This window comes from Dermacentor andersoni, chromosome 2 (genome assembly GCF_023375885.2).
Source record: "Dermacentor andersoni chromosome 2, qqDerAnde1_hic_scaffold, whole genome shotgun sequence".
Taxonomy (NCBI): Eukaryota; Metazoa; Arthropoda; class Arachnida; order Ixodida; family Ixodidae; genus Dermacentor; species Dermacentor andersoni.
Genome location: NC_092815.1, coordinates 256,499,730 through 256,514,664, shown reverse-complemented (window position 1 = coordinate 256,514,664; position 14,935 = coordinate 256,499,730). Strand labels below are relative to the sequence as shown.

Below are 14,935 nucleotides of genomic sequence, written 5' to 3'. Positions count from 1 at the left end.
ATTTACTGCTGTGTCGCCACGCCTGCCTCGCCATCAGCCTCCCATCGTGACGCCGCTCCGTGCGCGTATGGAGTTAGTCAGCATTAGCACAGAGACTTTGAGACCGCTTGTCGAGATTCTAAACGTACAACGAACTCTTACCTTTCCACGTACGATGATCACGTCGTACACCTTCTTCAGCTGCGGCTCCTGAACGAAACCGCTGGTCAGGTAGTTGTGCGCTTCGAGCGACTTTTTTGCTTTCAGTTGCTCATGTGCAATGTAGCTAGTCGCGTGAACTAAATAATCCTTGATGTCGGAGACCTCTACCTTTGGCACAAGCTCGACATCAAAGCACAGCTCGTCCGTGTCCAGCAGCAGTGGGTCAACACCGCCGCAAAGCTTCACTTTTTCTACGTAGCGCTTCTTTGCTGCTTCCTCTAAGCCTTGCGCATATCTGATTGCAGGCTCATCGCCCATGACTCCGCAGCGTCTTTGCGTTCGTAAAAGCTCCTGCGGTGACTGCTAGTACACACCAAGAATTTGTAATCCAAAGAGCATCCGCCGACTAAACCACAAATCGAGCACGGCACACAGCTAACACACGGTGATACGGACGCGACAAGTGGCCAAGATGATGGCGGACGCTGGGGCGGAGGGCGCTGCCATGGTTGCCAGCTGTACTCACAGCGTGTTGGTGACGTCATGAGAATACAACCTATATGCACATTACAATAGCCAAGACAGGATAAACTTGGGTTCAAATGCAGCTCACCGGGAGGTACAACTTTGCAATCAACTCATTTCTGCTTGCCAAATATCTGCACTAACATCAGACTACAAATAAAAAGACCTTCTTTTTCATAAAACACTGGACTCGAAATAGAAAATCCAGTAGGAATGCCACAAATTCTCTACATAACACAGCCAGGTTTTGTAAGCCTAGTAGGATTTACTATATAAAGGTTGCAGCAAATTCGTGCTTTTAAATATTTACAACCGTGAAAATAAAGATTACATAAAAAATAATAACATTATACATCGGCTTATATTGTGCGCTAATGTGTTTCCGACTTGCAGCCAAATGCACATTAAATTTGTTCTATTTCAGCGCTTTTAAAGCGTTGTGTCTGTTCGCTCGTGCATGCAGCCGACTTACCGCTACGAAAATATCTGTGCTGCCACATCGCCTGACACTGCCATACAGCGTTGTAGCGTTTCTATTATTCGCGGTAATATACCTAAAGCGCTAGTAAATTTTCGGGATACACAAGCTGTTTTTTCGATAACCTGTCTTCGCCAGCGAAAGTTACACTGGTGCTAGTACTGTATTTACACTTCAAGTTACGCAGTCCTTGATATTCTACGGATTTTTCGATGCGAAGGCCACTCGTCATTGGAGTCGTTAAGAACGGTGTTTATCTATGGCAGTACAGCTTTGCTATAATTTCAGATGCTCTCCTGAGGCTTCCGTCTGCCAGCAGTATTTTCGCATACACACGCGCACGTATGCCTATGAAACGTCTGTGAACTGCCAAGAGAAACGTGGCGCAAAATGTAGCCGTACCGGAAGGGCCGAGTACGCGCCGTTTGTAAACTCGGAACAAAAGCTGATATGCTTACCTGAGAGGTTAAGAGAAAAACACGACAGCGTTCCCGTTGACCCGCCAAGGGGTGTAAGACAATGGGCTACGGCGCAGCGATCACTTACGAGGCGCCCCGCATAGGACGCGGTGAGCGTCGAGCAACGCAGCGTTCGGCGCGGCAACGAAACGTGCGCCTGAGCAAGCGGAACGAACCAAAGAACCAAAGCCACCTAGAAAAAAATGTAAGGCCTCCGCATCACCTCCTCTCCCCTGTCAATACGTCACGAGAGTCGGATGGTAGCGGTGGATGGGGGAGCGCTGTGTTTCTAGAACGCGGCGCGCGTTCTGAAAACAAATTTTCTCCGTGGCTGCAACGCTAGAGCGGCAACGCGTGGAGCATTTGCTTGGTGGCTTTGGTGGGGCATGCTGCACCGTAAACGCGATTGCTTTTCTTCGATTGTGCGTGGTTCGTCGTACACGGAAGCGCAACGATGCCTGGCTGTTGTTGCGCACCAAACTGCAAGTCCAATTATGACGGAGGACAAAGTGTCCGAGTGCACAAGTTCCCATCTGACCGAGCCACTCGGGAAGCATGGACGAGAGCAGTTCCTCGGAAGGACTTCTCGCCAACGAAGTACACAGTGGTAAGTATTTCTTCTCTCTATTGTTATTCTGGGTTTCCAGACGAATAGGTTTCGTCAGCATAGTGCGCAATGCATTCGTGCACGCGTGCACAATAGATGGGTCTCTGCACCTGTCAACGCGTTTGTAAATTCAACGTTTTCGTCGAGCTTCATACCTGTAACGGCTTGTTTTTTTTATTATTTCAGCTCTGTGAAAAGCATTTCTTGCCATCGGATTACTTGAAGACGACATCCTACACGGACGTCAAGACAGGAAAAGTGGTCGAAGTTGCCATGAAAAACATCCGTCTGAAGAAAACTGCAGTTCCGAGCTTGTTTCACAATTGCCCTGCCTATTTATCGCGTCCGCAAATGTGCGTTCGAGAAGCGCTGGCTGCCAAAAGAGCGCGCTTGGAAGCCACATATTTGCAAAAAGCAATAATGCTTTCTCAGCAAATCCGAGCAGAAGAGAACGCCAAAAATCTGGTTGGTAGCTTTGCGGACTTGCTGAAGGCAAGTAAAACTCTTGCTTGGGCTAGTTGGTTCATGCTTGAAGTAGGTAAAGGCAAGGCGCAGAAGACCAGGACTTAGGAAGAAGACACAAACGACAAGACGGGCGCCACTCACAACTAAGTTTATTTTCGCAACAAGCCTGCCTTATGTAGGTCATTCACGCCGAGTCACGCACAACCTTTAGAAGGAAAAATAAGACAGCAATCTATCGACCATTCAGGAATGTTATCTGCGCAGCTATCGACAGAGCAAACAAGAACCACACGTGGATCAGCACAGGAGCCAACTGATCTAGTACAGCCTTTTTCAACGCCAACGGGGACAAAAAATCAGACATAAAAAGTACCGTCTACACTTCACTACCAACCAATCTAACCACAACATAACACACTTCAAACGCCTAAGACCCAGTCAGTGATAAACCCCGCACGACGATGGGAATAATGACCAACGAATAACACGGAAATAACATGAAAAATGCGTCTAAGAACAGTGTCTGCGTCAAAACTAAAATCTGTAATAGTCACTCACCTAAGTCACTCGTCAAAAAACAACAAAGGCCTAAGAGCCACTAGAAAATCGTCAGCAAAATAAAAACTAGTTAAATAAAAGGATGACAGACGGTAAAACAAATGAAATCACTCTAACAAGAGGCCTAAATGAAACCTTCTAAAAAAGTCGTCTCCTTGTCACTAAGCATAATGGACGGTCTGCTGACGGATGCGTTCCCCTCTTTTTTGATGAAAAAGGCTTCCACAATTTCCCGCTCATACCTGTCTTTTCCATACTTCAAAAATTTGGTTTTGTCAAACTGAGGCCGGCAATTAGAGCAGTCTCTGCAATGCTCTGCAAGGAAACTCCCTTCCTTGTTGCGCAGATTACGACAATGTTCCATTGCCCGCTCATTGAAACATCGACCTGTTTGTCCGATATAGCTGCGCCCAAAGCTTAGGGGTATTCGGTAGACTACACGTGTCCTGCATTCAGTGAACTTCTGATGCTGGATTGAACAGGCCGGGCGTTTCTCTCCGTTCATGGCACAAAGCTTAGACAGCTTGCAAGGCGCCGAGAAAACAACCTGAACGTTATGCCTACTTGCCACTTTCTTTATGTTGTGCGATACCTTATGAATGTACGGAATTACCGCAACAGAACTGCGTGAAACTGGCTCCCTGATAAGAGGCGGGTGCTTTAGTTTTTGGAGCATCGTTTCGCAGACAGCTGAAATCAGTCATGGCGGGAAGCCTGCCTGTTGTAGTCGTTGCACTTGAGTGCTAAAGCTACTTGACACCAAATGGATGCAAGACTTAGTTAAAGCCGCTTGCAGAGAATTTGTAGCGATTGCACGCTTTACAATCTTGGAATGGGCGCTCTCAAACGGAAGCAGGCCTTTCAAAGAACGCGGATTGTACATCCAACAAAGGCCTTTCTTTGGAAACACTAGCCTTATATCCAAGAACTGGAGTTGACCACAGCTCGGAACTTCCTTAGTAAACCTGAGACCCTGACTGTGGTTCAAGAAGATAGTCATGGTTCTCTCAACGGTAGAAACTAATCCGTGCTCAGGGACGTCCTTCAAAATGACCAAGAAATCATCAACATATCTGTAAATGGACACTACATGAGGATCACAAAGATTATTACTGATGTCAGTTCCTACAACAGATAGGAAGATATCGCAAAGGACTGGAGCTACAGAAGAACCGATGCATATCCCTTTCTTCTGCACATAAAACTTGCCTTCAAACAAAATGGCGGTTGAGTTCAGGTAGAACTCTAATAAGGAAATGAAATTGTCCACGCTTACACCTGCCGCACTCTGGAAGCGGACTTCACCATTTGATTGGATCTTGTCCCTGACCGCCGCTAAGAGACCTTGGTGAGGGACCGAATAGAAGAGATCTTCAATGTCTATGGAGAACGCATTGTATTGACGAGGCGGCAGGTTGTCCAGATCTTTCAGCACCTCCAGAGAACTACGCACCAGGAAAGGGTCGTCGCTCACCACGTTTCGTAGATGTGTCTGAAGGTACCGGCTAACCAGACGTTGCCATGTTCCCCTTTCTGAAACAATGGTGCGCAGCGGACATTCAGGCTTGTGTGTCTTCACAGTGAAGAAGATCTCAAGAAACCTCCCTTTTTCTTCCTTTGCCATCTTGTGCAGGTTTTCCAAATTCATTTCTCCCAAAAGTTGAAGAGCCTGACTTTTTTGCTTCCGAACCTTGAACGCCACCTGTTTGAAGTTCTTCTTTATCGCAACCAAGGCCTTCTCTCGAAAAACACCAGTCGGCATAACAGCAAAGCCGCCCTACTTATCGGCCTGTAGCACCACAAGGTCGTTGTCCTTCAGATCCTGTGAAATCCTCTGGAGGCGAGGCTTTCTCGGCGGAATGGATGCACCACTCGCCATCAGGCAGGAAACACCGTCACTTACAATTCTTTCTTTTTCTTCTTGGTTCTTTCCGCGGCTAGCCACTCTTCTCACCATGGCAAGCAATTCTTGGCGCTGGGATCCTTGTTCGAGGCTGAACTTCGGTCCTTTTTCCAAAAAGCGCTCTACTTGTCTAGGCAGAGCTGCGTCTCCTAGAACGGTGACCTGGCCGGTGCTTGCATCGTGAGACTTTTTTGACCTGGATATTAGGCTCACTAACGCTCGATGCCAAAGAAACTCAGTGGACGTTGCTGCCAGACGCTTCATCTGCTGCAACCGCCTGTTTTCGCTATCTGGTTCTTTCCCGAGAACAACAAGCACACGCAGCCAATCTTGAAACAATCTAACTTGCCTCCAATACCCGCTCAAGTCCGAGAATACTCAAGTCCGAGTATTGGAGGCAAGTTAGATTGTTTCAAGATTGGCTGCGTGTGCTTGTTGTTCTCGATACTCAAGTCCGAGTATTGGAGGCAAGTTAGATTGTTTCAAGATTGGCTGCGTGTGCTTGTTGTTCTCGATACTCAAGTCCGAGTATTGGAGGCAAGTTAGATTGTTTCAAGATTGGCTGCGTGTGCTTGTTGTTCTCGATACTCAAGTCCGAGTATTGGAGGCAAGTTAGATTGTTTCAAGATTGGCTGCGTGTGCTTGTTGTTCTCGATACTCAAGTCCGAGTATTGGAGGCAAGTTAGATTGTTTCAAGATTGGCTGCGTGTGCTTGTTGTTCTCGATACTCAAGTCCGAGTATTGGAGGCAAGTTAGATTGTTTCAAGATTGGCTGCGTGTGCTTGTTGTTCTCGATACTCAAGTCCGAGTATTGGAGGCAAGTTAGATTGTTTCAAGATTGGCTGCGTGTGCTTGTTGTTCTCGATACTCAAGTCCGAGTATTGGAGGCAAGTTACATTGTTTCAAGATTGGCTGCGTGTGCTTGTTGTTCTCGATACTCAAGTCCGAGTATTGGAGGCAAGTTAGATTGTTTCAAGATTGGCTGCGTGTGCTTGTTGTTCTCGATACTCAAGTCCGAGTATTGGAGGCAAGTTAGATTGTTTCAAGATTGGCTGCGTGTGCTTGTTGTTCTCGATACTCAAGTCCGAGTATTGGAGGCAAGTTACATTGTTTCAAGATTGGCTGCGTGTGCTTGTTGTTCTCGATACTCAAGTCCGAGTATTGGAGGCAAGTTAGATTGTTTCAAGATTGGCTGCGTGTGCTTGTTGTTCTCGGGAAAGAACCAGATAGCGAAAACAGGCGGTTGCAGCAGTTGAAGCGTCTGGCAGCAACGTCCACTGAGTTTCTTTGGCATCGAGCGTTAGTGAGCCTAATATCCCGGTCAAAAAAGTCTCACGATGCAAGCACCGGCCAGGTCACCGTTCTAGGAGACGCAGCTCTGCCTAGACAAGTAGAGCGCTTTTTGGAAAAAGGACCGAAGTTCAGCCTCGAACAAGGATCCCAGCGCCAAGAATTGCTTGCCATGGTGAGAAGAGTATGAATTTTTGAAGTATGGAAAAGACAGGTATGAGCGGGAAATTGTGGAAGCCTTTTTCATCAAAAAAAGAGGGGAACGCATGCGTCAGCAGACCGTCCATTATGCTTAGTGACAAGGAGACGACTTTTTTAGAAGGTTTCATTTAGGCCTCTTGTTAGAGTGATTTCATTTGTTTTACCGTCTGTCATCCTTTTATTTAACTAGTTTTTATTTTGCTGACGATTTTCTAGTGGCTCTTAGGCCTTTGTTGTTTTTTGGCGCAGACGCTGTTCTTAGACCTTTATCGTTCATCATCACTTCTGTCCATTTCATTGTTTGTCGCGTGGTTCTTTTTTCGCGCGGTTACATTTTCTATCAAATTTTAGGTGAGTGACTATTAGAGATTTTAGTTTTGACGCAGACACTGTTCTTAGACGCATTTTTCATGTTATTTCCGTGTTATTCGTTGGTCATTATTCCCATCGTCGTGCGGGTTTTATCACTGACTGGGTCTTAGGCGTTTGAAGTGTGTTATGTTGTGGTTAGATTGGTTGGTAGTGAACTGTAGACGGTACTTTTTATGTCTGGTTTTTTGTCCCCGTTGGCGTTGAAAAAGGCTGTACTAGATCAGTTGGCTCCTGTGCTGATCCACGTGTGGTTCTTGTTTGCTCTGTCGATAGCTGCGCAGATAACATTCCTGAATGGTCAATAGATTGCTGTCTTATTTTTCCTTCTAAAGGTTGTGCGTGACTCGGCGTGAATGACCTACATAAGGCAGGCTTGTTGCGAAAATAAACTTAGTTGTGAGTGGCGCCCGTCTTGTCGTTTGTGTTCTTCTTCCTAAGTCCTGGTCTTCTGCGCCTTGCCTTTACCTACTTCTTGCTGAAGGCCTTGCCAAGCTTACAGTGTTCGGACTTCTGGACAGTTTTTACAAGGGCTCCAAGGTTTTCTTTTGGGGCTTGTCACTTCAATCTGCTCCTGCAGTCCGTACTTCGGTGATCGTGTCCACAGACCTGCGCGTCGGAGTATTTTTTGGTGAAACGGGTGTGAGGAAGTGTGGTGATGTTTTAGTTCTTGAAAGCTGTGCGACTTGAGAGATTTGAAAAGTGTGCTACACATGATTGAACAGACACGTAAGGATATCAGCACTGAGCGTTCTGAAAAGGCCCGTCATCTACTCACATTGGTTTCGACTTTGCTAGAGGAAGTAAGTGGAAAAAATTTCGCATGCGAGTTGCAAGAATGGCATTTGGAAGTGCTTAAATTCTTGAAGAGTCAAGTTGATCTTGTTTTGAATGATGCTGGCCGATATCCCCCCCGATTTATTGGTTTTTGCTAGCCTTTTGTTCACAATTTCACCTCATGCATATAGATTCTTGAGAAGTTCGATGAAGCTTAAGATGCCGCATCCTGATACGATCAGAAGACTGTGTTCATCGTACGATGTACGCCCTGAAACGGAGCAGCAAGAATGTAGCTTTCTTTCCTATGCAAAGCGTATTGTAAGCACATATAAAGAGCATGAAAAGACTGTAACGTTAATGATTGATGAGATTCACCTTCAATCATTTTTTTTTATTACAAGGCTGGGTTGGTTACTGGTGCTGCGGTAAATTCATCGACTGCAGCAAAAACTGCCCACGTATTTATGATACAGAGCCTGCTTTCTTCAAACAAGGATGTGCTTCAAAGTGATCCCCAAAGTGCAGCGCCTTAGCATCGATTTGTGCCACATCTTTCCTGTGGCACAAATCGATGCTAAGGCGCTGCACGACTTCCTTCGGAAGATTGTTCTTGATCTAGAGGCATCTGGTTTTAGAATAATCGCAGTGATCTCGGACACGTGTCTATAAGGCAGACATATGAATCTGAAAACAAATTGCGTTTGCAGAAGGTTCTGGACCTGCCAGATTTGGACATTCTACTACCACCGAGCGCGAACACGTTGGAGACAAGTGTACATTCAGGAAACGGCCAGTTTCAAGTCACTGTGACCGACTCCGACATTGAGAACTCCATAAACAGAAAAGCCATGTCCTACTTCGCTAAGCCGGCAAGTGTCAGCATTGTTTACCAGCATCCTGCTGACCCATCACGACCCCTGTTTTTTGTGGTGGACCCAGTTCACATACTAAAGTGTATAAAAAATAACTGGCTGAATCAAAGAAACATTGGCAAATGCATGTACTTTCCTGAACCGAAGAGTGATGAGGCTGAACCAAAGATGCTTACAGCATCTTTCAAGGTATTATGCCAGCTGCACGAAGCTGAAAAGCATGAGCTCTTGAAGCTAGCACCAACGCTCACTTTGAAGGCACTGAACCCCTCAAACATGGAACGGCAGAACGTTAAACTGGCCTTAAAGATTTTTAACTCATCTACTGTTGCTGCTCTCAGTGTTGCAACGTTCCAGCATGCAAAGGAAACCTCTCAATATGTCGACACCATTTTGACTTGGTGGAACATTGTTAACGTCAAGACGCCAAGAAAAGGACAGCGGTTGCGAGATCATTTGCAAGGTCCAATAGTTTCATCGTCATGTCCTCAACTAGAATTCTTAGAGAGAATAGTTCAATGGCTTGATCACTGGAGAAGCCTCGAACATGACAATGGCCGCTTGACACGTGAAACGCACATGGCTTTCAGCCACACTACCCATGCCTTGCACGAACTTGCCATATACTGTCTCAAAGAGCTTCATTTCGAGTATGTTCTTTTGGGCAAATTTCAAACTGATAGCTTAGAGGATCGCTTTGGAAAGTACCGGCAATTGTCTGGTGCCAATTACCACGTGTCTATAAGGCAGATATATGAATCTGAAAACAAATTGCGTTTGCAGAAGGTTCTGGACCTGCCAGATTTGGACATTCTACTACCACCGAGCGCGAACACGTTGGAGACAAGTGTACATTCAGGAAACGGCCAGTTTCAAGTCACTGTGACCGACTCCGACATTGAGAAAAAAACGTCAAGCCTACCGGCACTAACCTATGTTGCCGGCTATTGTGCCCATGCAGCTCTAAAAAAGCTGACATGCGCATCTTGCACTGAAAGCCTTGTGATGCAAGACGTCGATCTAGATGACCCTGAGAATGCATTAATCACGAAGATGACAAGGGGTGGCCTGAAGTTTCCACGAGCAGTTGTAGTTAATGCTGTGCTCTTTACTGAAATTATATTGGACAAGCTCAGGACACCAGAATATGCCGTACGATTTTTCAGCCTTCCTAGGCAGAAAGATACTCTTGTCGGCCTTGTGTTCGCTACCCTTCATGACTTTGAGGATGTCGATGTGTGTGATTTCGGTCATCCTGCACAGGAGGTAATGGGGCATGTTGTAAGTGCTGCAGCGAATACACTGCTGAACAACTTGTGCCGCACAGAAAACGACAAATTACGCAGCGCCAAGAACGACCGAAAATTGCAGACCTTGAAGGCCTGAGATGTTTCTCATTATTTATTTTTTATTCATGAAGCTCTGTTTTGTTGAACATCTACGTATGTTTGTGTTGACAGAACCCTTGTAAAAAGAAACCTGTGGCGTAGCTAGGACTTATTTGCCTACATTATCAAAATTTAAACCCTGCATTTTGGCCAATTCAAATGTTATTTGAGTGCATTGTGCTACCTGTTTATGATTCGAACTCTCCATGCTACCGCAATCCATTAATTGCATGTTTTCCTTTAGGACTGAGAGTAGGCCTCTCGTTTTTTACTTACTTTTCACCATTATCTCAGTATCTTATGAAGACTAATAAGGCCTGCAAACAAGGCGGGTGGAAATAAAATAACCACAAGAAATGGTACAACAAAGACGGAAGCTTATTCTATTTGAGAATTAGTTGTGTGTGACCCTATAATAATAAAATTTTAACAATAAAATGAACCTCGATATTCGTGTGTCCAGCGAGGACTGTTTTACGCAATGCAAGAGTGAGAATGATAATTGTATATGGAAGATTTAAAATGTTTGTTTCTGAATGCAGTTCTTATCATTTGTGAATAAAGTATATTCTGTGTCTTCAATATGCAGTTTTCCTCTTTCTTTCTTTCCGTCTAAGGTTAAAGTGACTAAGCTGCATGCAGTTTGCTTGTCTTAGTCCCGACCAAACATCACAAGCACAATAAGGCAGGTCGTGTTGCGATACACGCAAAAAAGAAATGTCGCCAGGCAAGTAATCTAAGGAAGGTATGAAATAATGTTGCTTTCTATGGTGGTGTTGACTGCGGTGAACCAGCGGCTCCCCCTTATTTTTTGCGTCAGCTATACGTGTCTTGTTTTCGAACCGAAGCATATGCATTTATAAGGTGCTGGCACTTTAAGGACAGCACTAATTTTCCCATGCCATAGTATCCGCGACGCGCAAAGAGACACCCTGCAAGCGCAACGAACCTAGGCGCAGAGACGCCGATAGCGTCGACTGTCCGGCTCATCCGACTAGCGTGACGTCACACCGGCGTGCGGAGGTCTTCCTGTTTTTCTAGGTGGCTTTGAAAGAACTCGGTGTCTCGGAGGGGGAAACGATGCACGCCAGCACCCGTGAGGGAGCAAGGAGAAACGTCGTCAGGGGAGAGGGAGTCCGGGCCGCGACGCGCCTCGCACCTGTCCCCGCACAACCCCAATGCGCGCGTGGCGCGCCACCTGTCGGGGCAGCGCCGTACATTGAGAGGAAGGGGTCTTCTGTGTTTGCCGCAAGATGGCTCTGCGTGTGCGGAAAGCGCAGAAGAAATGTAGCGGAAAAGCACTTCGCTACTCGTGTAACTGCGACTTCTGTAAGTTACATGTTCATAATTACCGATATACACTGCAGTATAACTTTCTACGGCTCGTTTCTAAGGCAACACCGCATTCACTAGAGGCGCTTTCGCTAGAGAAGCATCGAACTCGTGGCTGAGTGGTAGCGTCTCCGTCTCACACTCCGGGGACCCTGGTTCGATTCCCAACCAGCCCATCTTGCAAGTTGTTTTTTATTCATGAAGTGCCTGCCGGGATTTATAGCTCACGGCCAACGCCGCGGACGCCGACGACACCGGCTTTTCTGCGACACGAGCTCCTTAATGCTGTCACGTTAATATGGCACAGGTCACTCTCCGCTGGTAGTCTTTCGTATGCATCTGGTCGTCTCTGCGTTGCGATCTCCCATACCACAATGAAAGACGCAGTGCAAACCGCAACACTTCGGGCGCTTGTGACGGTCCGGCGAGCTGCACTTGCTCGATGTCGGCAAAGACGAAATCGGCGACACGCCGCTGCTGGCGGCGGTCCTCCTCGTCGCAATCACACAGCACGGACGGAAGTTCCCACCGGAACATGCGCAACGCCTGCTTGCAGTCGCCCCTAACGCAGCGCTTTCAGAACCACTCCATAGAATAAAAAACCACCACTCGACGACAACGTACTCGCGCGATATGCAACGCAACTGCAAAATGGCGTCATGCTATTGACGGCTTCGGCTTTGGATCATTTGTATCCGCACAACTCAGCAAAACAGTTGCGCTAGTTTCGGTTTTCTTTCCTCGCGTTGAAATAAAAACTGTTTTGCTCACTGTTAATTTTACGTCATGTAAGTAATGTTCACGAATGAAACAGCCATGAATTTAACACGCGTCTTGAAATATCCGCTACGTTCACTTCGCAGAAGCAAAATTTGCTCGTCCGAGTGTGGTTACGTTTGAAATATCTATCGTTGGGCTGTCGGAGCGTGCTCGAAGTGGGAAGACGCGGCGTAATTGTGCTTAATTTGCTTAGCTATAACGGTGCGGCTGCCCTTGATATCTGTCGAGTGCAGTTTGCTTTGATGTAAGGTAGAACTATAAAGCTGCCGACGTCACTGAATAATCTAGTGCTCCTGAAGATGCCAGAACTCCGGTATTTCCTCCACAATTTCTTGCGACTGCGTTCTGCTGTCACCGAATGCGAGCGTAGTCATTTGGCGGAGATTTAGCAACACATTTTCCAGAAATATCGTTCACCGCTGTATCACGACGTCGAGAAGCAGCGTTGTTCGTCCTTAGTAAAATTTTCTGTTTATTGCGAATTTTGCGATAGCAGTTATATGGACACAACCGTCGAAATATATCTGTCGGTGTTACCGTGAGCTTACGTATAAAGTCAAATGCGATAAGATCCTATCCCGCGCTGGCTGTGCGCGTTAAAGGAAGTGTTCGAGGCTGAGCCGGGCTGGGTGGGCGCCCCAAGTCAATTATCTATAGGAGGTCACGTGATAAAACGCGCGCAAGCCGGTAGAGGGAGGCGCTAGTTTAGCGCGCTTCTCCTCCTCTGGCCATTGCTCTAGCCCGGTCTTGCGCCACCCTCGCTCTGTTTTCGAGATAATTTCCCGTGGATGCAAAGCTGGGGGCTCTCAGATAGCGCAATTTTTCGGAGACGCTTTGAAGGAAGAGGCAGCAGAAGCGTTCGGTCCGCTCTGTTCGCGCCCTTCATCACGCCAACGCTGTGACAGCGAATGTTCGCGGTCATTGAGTGAGATCTGTTGTTTGCACGTGCGCGCGTGACCCAGTGCTTGCTAATTGAAGGAGTAAGCGAATGTTTACTGCAGTTTATTCAGCAGATGAAACTACGAACCTTGGTTCGTGCAATAGTTCGTGCAGTGGTTCATGCAGCATTGGGGTGAAACTGCAATATATTGGTTTTTATATTTCTAGGGGGTTCCAAAGCAGTGTTGCGTACGCCAATATTTGTTTCTGGTCGCGGAACGCAACGCACTGCGATAGCCCAGTGGCTTTGGTGTTGCGCTGCTGAGCTCGAGGTCCAATCGCGGCAGTCGCATTACAACGGGGTGAGAATGCGAAAACGCGCGTGTACCGTGCATTCCGTACACGTTAAATAACCCAAGTAGCTGAAAATAAATCTGCAGCTTTCCATTATCGTGCGCCTCATAAGAAGACCTTGATCAGGAAGCAAACCGTCGTGAATAGCGTTCGTCGCTAGCGTTTCCAGGAAGACATTGCGGTTTCATAAGCTGCAGCTGCCGGGAAGCGTCAGGTGCAGCCGGGGAACCTTGAATGCTGTCGCATTCCATTCTTAAAGGCGAAGCTTAAGCGTCCTCGAAGATTTTTTCGACGTACCTTCTGGATTAGCCGTGCAGCACAGTTAACGACACCGTTTGTTCATGTTTATTGTAGAGGTATTGATTGGGCGCCAAAGCATGTATGTAGTTTTTTCTTTCATTCACCCGTTTCGAAGGATACTGTCAAAGTCAATCCTATACGTGTTACGCCCTCTGTGCCAGAACGCAGAAGGGCGGTCGCTGCTTTGGACACGATGCGTTTGCACCGCGACCGAAGACAACAACCTCTCGAAGGAGGCGTTCGCCTTAAATTAATTCGAACAAATGCCTAGATGACGCCGTGTATATTTGCGTTGGCGTTTCACTCCGTTACGCTAATCTAAATGACTATATTGTGCCGCGAACTGCAGCCTATTTCAGCGATAGCGCTGGGTCACACGCTCGCTATCTATTATTTGTGAAAAGTAAATGAACACTTGGCACAGAAAGCAGCAAAGTAAATATAGTGGGGGTTTTAAAACGACAGATCGCGCTTACACTTTACCCAGAAAGCAAAAGTCGCTTACTAACTAGCTCGATACAGCTTAAGCAGGCTAGAAGTAGCTAGCCCTGTGTCGAGATATAGTTTAGACATCTTCAATACGGCTACCACTGGATGTCTTCAACCGTACGTTTCTATCAATTATGAGATTAATTATTTAGAAGAAATGACACAATTTTGAAGACATTGCCAGGGAGAATCCAGGGCATGTTCAATGAATTGAACGGTGGGGGAGAGCATAGGGTGTCTGCTACTGCTGAAATTACTGATTGCGAGAAACCAGCTTCTTCGAACCTCACAATCTGTTTGTCAAAGCTTTCCTGAATTTTATGTGTGCACGACTTCTTCAAGGCTGACTTGATGCAGTGGGTGGCTATAGCCCGCTTCACCGTTTTCGAATGAGCCGAATAGTAGGGCAACAATTTCTTTTGGGACCTTGGATTATATTGTCAGCACACGTGGTTGTCATAGAGGGTTATAGCGTTGTCAAAAAACAGAATATTTAGCCGTCGTGGTTGCTCAGTGGCTATGGAGTTGGGCTGCTGACCACGAGGTCGCGGGGTCGGATCCCGGCCACGGCGGCCGCATTTCGATGGGGGCGAAATGCGAGAACACCCGTGGTACTTAGATTTAGGTGCACGTTAAAGAACCCCAGGTGGTCGAAATTTCCGGAGTTCTCCGCTACGGCCTTCCTCATAATCAGAAAGTGGTTTTGGCACGTAAGACCCTATAATTCTTTTTAACGGGATGTTGTTATCCTTTGTTAGTTCATCAG

The 14,935-nt window shown here is 46.7% G+C and overlaps 1 long non-coding RNA gene across 1 annotated transcript; it reads left to right on the top strand.

Annotated features, from left to right (window-relative positions):
* Nucleotides 1-1,790: 1,790 nt before the first annotated feature.
* LOC140216247 (uncharacterized) lies at nt 1,791-2,897 on the top strand. Its single transcript, XR_011892954.1, has 2 exons — nt 1,791-2,209; nt 2,396-2,897. It is a non-coding gene; the product is annotated as an uncharacterized lncRNA (long non-coding RNA).
* Nucleotides 2,898-14,935: the final 12,038 nt, after the last annotated feature.